The sequence below is a fragment of the Propithecus coquereli genome, unplaced genomic scaffold, assembly GCF_000956105.1.
Source record: "Propithecus coquereli isolate 6110/MARCELLA unplaced genomic scaffold, Pcoq_1.0 Scaffold108, whole genome shotgun sequence".
Lineage (NCBI taxonomy): Eukaryota > Metazoa > Chordata > Mammalia > Primates > Indriidae > Propithecus > Propithecus coquereli.
The window spans coordinates 2,057,078-2,066,433 of record NW_012134747.1 but is presented as its reverse complement, the minus strand read 5'-3'; the positions used below and the strand labels follow the sequence as shown (position 1 = coordinate 2,066,433).

The window sequence follows — 9,356 nt, the reverse complement described above, 5'->3', positions numbered from 1 at the left end:
TGTGGTTACTATAACAAGTTATTTATAACATTGAAAAACATTAAGAAGTACATTTAATGTGTACTTTAAAATAGCATTTATGTAACCTTAGAAAAATGATCATAAACTATTTTGGCTAATTTTGGATGATTTTGTTGCAAAACCAAATTGATATGTTTTGCTCTTAAATACTTAGTTGGCACTTGTTTTCTATTGGAAAGATGACTTGACACGTGAATGACTGATCCTTCTAATTTTTTCTTTTCTATCCATAAATGTGTCCATCAGCACTATTCCAGGACCTTTGAAATAATGCATTTCATTAGGGAGAGTAGGCCTTACTTAATAGTCAAAATATTAGTTATTTTCAAAATATCTATTACCATTATGAACTTTCACTTAATATTTCTTGATTTTTCTTGGTTTTATGATCCTTCCTCCACACACACACACACACACAATAATGTTCATGTGATCATGAACATTAACAGAATAATAGAGTGGTTTCTCTAACTTTAGGGTAACCAAAATGTCTATAAAAATAATAATGTTAAATATTTTTAAAAGAACAGTAATTTTATGAGGAGATGGCCTTACTGCCAGATAAAACCTGCTGGGTACTTGTAAGGAGTGATTCCTGGCTTACCTCATTTTCTTCATACATCTCTGAAGTTGGGGACACTCACTTTTTTACAGCTGGTACCAAATTACTCTTCAGCTGGAATCTTCTGCCCCCAGATATGTTTCATTGTATGACAAAGGTTCCCAACATCTTTTCTTTGTGGCTGTCTTTGAAACAAATCCACAAATACCTGTGCATTTTTAAGGAATTTTCATTGCTAATATCTATAGGAAAACATGAAGTTTTATATTAATAATAATATCTTCCCATGAAAAGATCACAAAAATTTGTTTTAAAAAGCACTTGGATCTACTTGTTCTGGAACTCAAGCCCATGGTCTCATAGCCCTTTTTTCCACATCCTCTTTAGATATTTCCAGTGGATTCTCTGTAATCCTTTCAAAGGAATCACCCCGGATTACCTTTATCTAGCTGGTTCCTTGATCAAGTTGAGGCCATCAGCTTCTTTGGCACATCCACTTTTCCCCTTTTCTAATCTTTTTTCTAGTTAGGGTTCTCAGATGTCCTTCACTATTGCAGTCTGCACTGTACTTCTGCTCTGTCATCTCCAAAGGACTTGGGGCCCACCCTGACTCCTGGTGCCCTATGCAGGATCTCCAAAGACTCTTCCTCTGGACTTCATACCATTTTTCACTAAATTGTAGTCATTCTTTCCTTTTTCTTCAATTGTTTTCTCTTTAACTTTGATCCCTAGAACTACTGTCCTCTCTGAGCATATTCTTCCTTTTCCTGTTTGATTTGCCAAAAGAGTACCCTCTAACCAGCTGTTAGACCCAGATGAGTCATCTATCATGGTGCTGTTCTTAGTGAAATGCATTTTAGGACCTTGACATAGCATCCTCTAGAATCTCCAAGAGATGCCAGTCTCTTCCTAGTTAAGACTTCATAATGGAATCTCACACTGATTTTTCTCCTTAGGACCTGAGAGATAACTATAGTTTCCAAGACAGAAATGATCAATCCATCTTGCATCTACTGAGGTAAACCAATTCAGGTTATCATATTGTCCTGCTTCTATGTTTCTCTTGATCTCATCCATTAGGTTCTTCTCTCATCCTGGTCTCCTCATCCTATTTTAATCCTATCATTATAGTTTTGTGTTATCAAAATATCTTATACAGAAAGTAATAAGTTTCATCAGCTGTATGAAGAGAGTTGTTTCATCACTTTTAAAATTATAATACCAAATACTAGTAGCTTGTATAGCAAGGCAATTTTAAATGCTATCTCAGATGTCTAATGTCCTTTGAGATGTTCTTGACTATGAATCCCAGTCATCTCTTTTTGACAATTTCAGGAGAGCACAAAAGATTATAAGAACATTTATGTAGTAAAATAAATTTAGCAATTATACTTTTTGTATAACTTTCTTTGAAAATAATATTCCAATTCTTAACTAAAGAAGTAGGATAATGCCTCTTCTATAAGTAGGATTCTGAGGAATTTGAATGTCTCAGACCAACACATTTGACATCATTCTACCTCAGCATACAATAAGTGGTTACAAAAGTCATAAATAGTACTCTAAATATGGAATCACTACTTTTTTTCCTGGGGTAGGAGTAGGGGAACATAAAATTTTAAAATTCACCCTGAAATAATTTAAATTAAAAAGGAATAAGCCTCCACATTACTCATTTATATATTTCACTTTACCATCTTCAGATTCTCCTTTCTCACTTAGGACAACTCACATTTTAAAATGGGTTAGGCTTAGGTTTGCCAGCAGACTTTCATTGTGTTTTTCCTGAGAAACTCAGATAAAGGCAAAATTATTGTGTCCTGATTTCCTAATTATTTTTTCAGCTTAAACATAAAACTTTAACTGAATAATCATGGAAATGAATAATATATACTGTGGATAACTTTACAGAATTCTCTTCTACCATCTTAAAGGAGTCTCTTCCTTGGCTTACTGACAGTCAAAGGACTACATGACTTGAAGATTGAGATATCTCTCTAGATGAGTTCTTTTCCCCCTTGGTGCTCCCAGAGCTGAAAATATCCATTACTTCTGAAAGGTAGCAAAGTCAAGGGAAGGATCACAAAATTCCAGTACTTTAAAGGACCGTCTACACAGGATGTAAGATTCTCCTCATAAGCTCTGGCTATGAGGGCTGAAATATCTCCTCTTCTAACCTTCAATTTTGTTTCTTTAAACATGAGTTTGTTTGAAATTGAGCTTGTCAGCTCACTTCTTTCAATTGTGCAGTGTAATTAAGATAACTTTATGAAATAATAGAGTAAATTTGGGTTATCTGGTCAAATCCTGGTTCTTTATAAAACAAGGAGAGATAATTAAGAAAATTAACGTGTTACACAACATAATAAGCTCACTGTAGTGGAATGTAGCAATATTAATAAAATGTACTACTACCAAATATATTATTAGTTTAAGATTTCAAATCAAGAAAATACTTGACTACCCTGGTTGAAGTCCTGTCTGTTCCTCCATTAGTCCTATAGGCTTGAACTTGTCATTTAGTCCCTCTAGGTTTAATTTTGTCATCTATAAAATGGACTGAACTCTCTAGGAAAGCAAATGCATGCCAGCTCAGATTGGTGGTAACTGTCAGGAATCCTGGGTTGAGTAGGAGGCAGAGGCCATATCCAGGTAGGAAGTAATGCTATGATCTGCCTCTTAATAGAGAAAGATACGTGGCATGCCCAGCTCCTGTCAACTACTACAGTGTTCTGTTAGACTAAGCTTATTGATCACCAGCTAACAATGGTTTGCAATCTTTTTCCAACTGAAATTTGAGAAAAAAAGAAAAATGCATACAATCCTGTAATGATTAAAATATTTAATTCCAGTTTGGGAATTAAAGTAAGTGGCTTTGGTTGGAAAAAAAAAATCTCTTGAAGAGACTCTTCTACTTTTTTATAGAAAAAGATCTAAGTAATTGTTTCTCTCCTACCTCATGTAAAGAAAGGTGGCCATATCTCTTAGAAAAATGAAATTTACAAAGGCAATCTAATGCCTTCCCTGTGATGAATTTCACAGCCTAGGTATGGACTACCTGTGACATAAAAACAATAGCTGCCCATTGCTAAATGAATGGCCTACAGTACTTTGATGTTGAGTAAACTCAAAGGTGAAAGACAGCTGAGAAAAGCTTTTGATCCAAAGCCAAGATTTATAAAGTTGGATTGATAAAACATGAGGTAAATCTTCACAAGAAAAAAAAACCCAGACCAGGTCATGTTTTGACCTGGCTGGCTACTGGAACTCTTAAAATATTTTTCTGTAGCTATTATCTGGTTTAATAATTAAATTTCAATTTGACTGTAATAACAATATGTTAAAATATAAATTAGGAAGGAATCCACAAATATATCGGGCTCTGAAAACCCTGAAATGAATTCTCTTGATGGAGATAGCAAAAGAGATTTATCTCTTATAATCAATTCCTATGAATTGGTAGCGACTTCTTAGAGTGCTTGTGTATACAGGGGCTCTGAGTCTCATAAAGAGCTTTGGATGTTAAAACTGTAAAATGTGAGACAAGAAGCATTATTTTTTGCTGTCAGTACTTAAAACTTTAATCATCAGGGACAATCATACCTAGTTGCTTAGGCAAAAATTTATTTTAAAAGTTATACCTGATAGGTGGCTATCAGTACTCTCTTTTATTCTAAACATATTTAGAATTTTTCTTCATCATTCTTATCCATAATTTTTTCCAGGTAATACTTACCATTAAGGCAATACTATGAACAACTGGGAAATATGTATTATTTAAGTAATTTGGACTCATTTAAAGCACCTTTGTGATGTTTCCCAGTGAATAGCTTACATCTTAAAATTCAGTTGACAAAATTGAAATGCTTTTAGAAATAGACTTTAATTTCTTATTAATAAGTTACTTGTTAATTATAGTATGTTACAGCATTCTTAGGCTGATTTAGCTATGGTGAAGGGCAATATATCATTTAATCTGCAGGTCTCTGTGTAAATTATATAGTATATTTCCCACATATCAAATCTGTAAGAAATTATTTTAAACAACACATTAAATCCATTTTGATTTGACAGTTCATGTTTACATAATATATGCGTTGAATTAAGACTTTCAATTGTACATTTATTTCTGAGTGTATTTAATAACATGGAGTTTCTGCTGCAGTCACCTCAAGTAATAACTGTATCACAATTATAGCAAGATCATCTATTCAGAAGTGTACTGCGTCAACCAAGAACTAGGAAATACACCACAAAAGGGTCTTTGGACAGCCAAAATAGATACCGCAAATCTAGGTTCCTGTTTTTTACATCTAGCAGAGCCCTGTGTGCGTTAAACGGTACGTATCTGCTTGTACTTTAATGCACGATCTCTTATTCGGTAGTCTGGTTTCTAAACCTGCAGCAGATTAATAACAGCAAATTAGAAGAGATAGAGAAATCGCTAAAGTAAACACACTGATAGCAATGAGAAATGACAGCTGACAACTTGTCTTCAGAGAAGAAAACAGAAAATCTATAAAATACACAACCTTAAAAAGCATTAGCAGACTGGGACCTGCAGTGTGATCGGTAAATGACAAGGCGACCCAACAGTCCGTAAGGGAGTCACTGTATAATAGAGTACAATAATTGATGTGCAAAATGATGATCTTATACCATGATGAAAAAGGATCAGCCACAGAGTACTTTAGAAAAATCAGCTCCCTGGAATGATTCGTTCCATGGGGTTCCTGATAAACCGAGATTGTACTGTGTCCTTATAAACCTTAAAAATTAGAAATGGGTGATATAAATGGACCTTTTAAAGTGATTAACTTGTTGATAAAGCAACTATAAGAGAGATCTTAACATAATTGGCACCTAATAAAAGTCATCTGGACATAAATATTGACAATACTTTATGGCTTTCTTCTCATAGATTTCAGAAGAGACACGGCTTTAAGATTTAAATCTAGCTGGAACTTGCAGGATCTCACACTCCATGGCTATTTTATCTTTATAGCCACGTACTTGTTCTTGGTTATGCAGAGAAAAGGCTGGCAAGTGTTCTTTGGACTTTTCTGTAGAGAAAAGGGACCGCATGCGTGCCTGGGCACATGCATATGCCATTAAGAATAATTGTGATAATTATGTAGTTACATGCCACAGATTCATTAGCAGTGTGCCACCGTAATGCTTTCAAAATTTAATGTTTATTAAATACATCCAAATTTGCTTTTGTTTCTAGGTAATTGTAAGTAAGCACACAAATAAATGTACAGCCTTATATTCTTATCATGGAGACAGAAAATTTCCATCAGACTATTCGTGAAGAAAGATAGGAAACTGTTTAGTTAGCATGAGATCCCACTTTACTGCTACTGCTATCATAGTCTGTTATTTGATTCTTGGCTCTGTGCTGTCACATGATACACAATTATTGAAATGGTCTGTAGACTCTGTGCCTTATGACTAAAACATACAGAGAATGGTTTTGTAAACAAGATTTTGGTAGCGTGGTGATGAGAGACATTGGAACTACATTACTACATTTCGGGAGAATGAAATCATTAACCTGGCTACTTGTTTACATACTCTTTTGGCTCTTTCTACTCAGATATGTAATTTTTTCTTTAAAAATTCTGTAACTTATGACTAGCTGTTTTCAGAAGTTTTTAATCTTTGCAAATCTAGCTCTCCTTGCTATTTGGAGATGATGTTTTTGACCCCCTGTGGGTTGGATTTTGGTTTAATGGTTTTCCTCGTTAATAGTGATAGAATTGTATGGATTTAGCCACATGCTCGTTTCCAGTTTCGTTTGTATCCAGTGGCATGTGTTTGCAGAGGTAATGGATTTGCAGCCGTAGAATATTGCAAAACCATGCGATACACAGAGAGGCTAGACCCTGTGACCTCAGCTTGATTAGCATGGCCCTGTACACATGTATATTTCAGAGATTATTAGATCCCAGTGTTGTGGATTCTTAGTGTTTAAATTTGATTTTCAAGGATTGCTCTTAAGGAAAACAGTACGCTTTAAGCTTACGGTTTGTGAATACTACCTAGGCGTATGGGAGTGCAACATGTGTTAACGGTTAGTAACAGCCTCTGTGGGTGTTGGTGCAAACCCTGTCATCATTATTTATACAGTTCATGTTTAGAACAAGAGTCCAGAGCTTCGCATTCTCTGTGTCATTTGTTGTTTTTGAAAGGAAATACAGGTGTAAATACTGCTCAAATAGCCTCTGTTGAAGAGCTATTTGTTTTGGAAGTAACAAATGGGAAGGGTAGAGGGAAAGGGCACTTCTTTAAAATGTTGTCTAGGTGCCCATAATTTAAACTGATATTACAGAAAGGAAGTATTATTTTTACAAACAAAACACAGGGGTTTAGTCATTTTCCATTTGTAGATGATGAATATGTCATACATCTGTATCATGTTTTTCTCAAAGTGAATGGCATACTATACTTAAAGTATAGCAGGTTTTACTGTGGAGTTGCCTAGGTAACTGACCAGCAAATATGCAGTTCAGCAGATTGCAGAAAGACAATTGAGTACACATGAATAAAGAAATGTGCATGTCATCTTAAAACCCAAGAGGGCCATGGTAGATTGTGGCTTGGTTCTATAGATCGCAGAAATGTTTTTTAAGAAAACAGAAACTGAGATGTTCTATACTAGATTTTGGAGTGAGGTGATATGGAGTGGCAGGAAGCTTTTCTTTAATGGTTCCACTTCAGGCCCTGTGGAGGGCGATATAGAAAATAGAATCATTTCAATATTATTTAATATGAGCAACCTTTCATTTTGCTTTATAAGCTAGCTTTTACCACCTTATAGCAGCAAAAACTAAGGGAGACTATTAGTAGTTTATAATGTTAATAGAGAATGGTAATCTATAAAGTGCTGCACTTTAATTAAGCACAATACGTATTTAGTTCACTAATAGGAAACTTGTGTTTACATCTATAGTGCTTTGTATTAGAATGTATTCATCCATTCTGTAGGCATTGATAAACTGATTCAAATATGCCAGATACTCTTCTAGGTGCTGAGAAAATAACAAGGTAAATAAAACTCAGTGCTGGACTGCAAGGTGTTTTTGATCTCTAGAAAGAATAAATTAGATAAGCTCAGGAGAGATTCATTTAGAGTGTTTGAAATGTTTCTGTGCTTTGTATTTAGGGTTGTGATCCAGAACTTAAACATTGTTACATACAGAGTGAAATAACTTCTTAGCAGGAGTTCAAAACTCTCCATAATTTGATTCTTTATTTCTTCCCAGTTTTGCCTCCCCTTACCTTAAATATACTCTAGGATCTAGCATCACTGATACCAAATATATCTTATGGATGTCTTTCTATTTTAATACAATTTAAAATATTAAATGTGCCTAATTTGGTTTATGTACTGTTTGAAAAGTCTCTAAACACAAGTTAAGTGTTTTTTTCTTGTTTTGTCCTGAAATCACCTGCCTTTAAAACTGTTATCAACAGTTCTGTTGCATGTTGCTTCAGTTTTCCCAGAAATTTCTACACAGTGAGACTCTTCTTTACAGTGTAAGCTGAATTATTAAGGGCATATCTTGTATCGCTGGCTTAATTTCCTTCCTTGAAAGGGCCCCACAGTATCCCACTGTTCTATCTCACACACGTATTTGCTGCTGAAATACCTGAATTCCCCATCTCTGAGTTTCAGAATCCTACTACTGTAGTATTTTAAGAGCCACATTGAATTCTACTTCTTTCATAAATCTTTTCCAGATCTTTTCAACCTTGATTGCTCCTCCTGTATTTCCAGGTATTGCCAGAGCAGTTTATACCTCTGGGATAATACTTAGTTAGGTGGATGTTGGTCTCCCAAACCAGACAGTTAACTTATGGAAAGCAGGGATAGGGTCTCTTTCATCTTCACATTCCCCATAGCAGCTAGCATTCAGGGCGTGTTGTGGTATCAAACTGGTAAAAAACAAAAACAAAACAAACTTCTTATCCTTACTATTTTTCTATGATTCATTCATTCTTGTTATTTGGAATAGGATCATTCCTACAGGTAAGTAAATTGTTCTTGGACAGAAGTAGGTTACTATAAATGCCATGGGAGGATCACTTCTGAATACTAGTTACGAAACAGGTCAGGAAAGAACGAGTCTCCCTACATACCTAATTTAAACCTAACTTGCAGCTTCCTTCCCTCTGTTACATAGCCTTTGAAGTTGTTTTTGGTAGTAAAGCTATGGATACGTGAAGCTACAAGCCAAGTATTTTAGTTTAGTTCTCCTTTTTTTTTTTGGCAGCCATCCACAGAACTACAGGGACAAGTTTTCACAGATAAAGAAACATTTTGTGGGAGTTTTTATTTTTATGCTGAAAAATTTACTGTCAGTGATCTTGCTATCCAGGGCTTTTAGTAAGTTGTGAGCTTAGAGTGAGCAGCCTTGGGGTTCTTAAGGTTAATTACCACATTTACAAATCCATCAGTGACTAAGAGAAAGGACTGGCTTGATAGGGTTTATCTGTCTAAAAATTGCAGCTGCTAGCCAATCAGGAAGATAGAAATCCAAAAGAGATTGTAGAGGTGACTAGGGTAATGGCAATAATGTGTTGGTGGAGAGGATGACATCAGAGCAAAAACAATAGGTGGAAACTAATCAAACCAATTTGGCCATTTTAATGTATTCACATCATATGTCTTAAGTAACTAGTAAACCATGAAATCTGCTCCATTTCCCTTAAATTATTTGTGCTGAATTTTATTATGTAATTATTATTGCTTATTTAAAATGTAGCA

The 9,356-nt window shown here is 34.9% G+C and overlaps 1 protein-coding gene across 3 annotated transcripts in view; it reads left to right on the top strand.

Annotated features, from left to right (window-relative positions):
- SGCE (sarcoglycan, epsilon) overlaps window positions 1-9,356 on the top strand; it is a 66,226-nt gene that overhangs the window by 16,575 nt on the left and 40,295 nt on the right. The gene's annotated exons all lie outside the window — the stretch shown is intronic.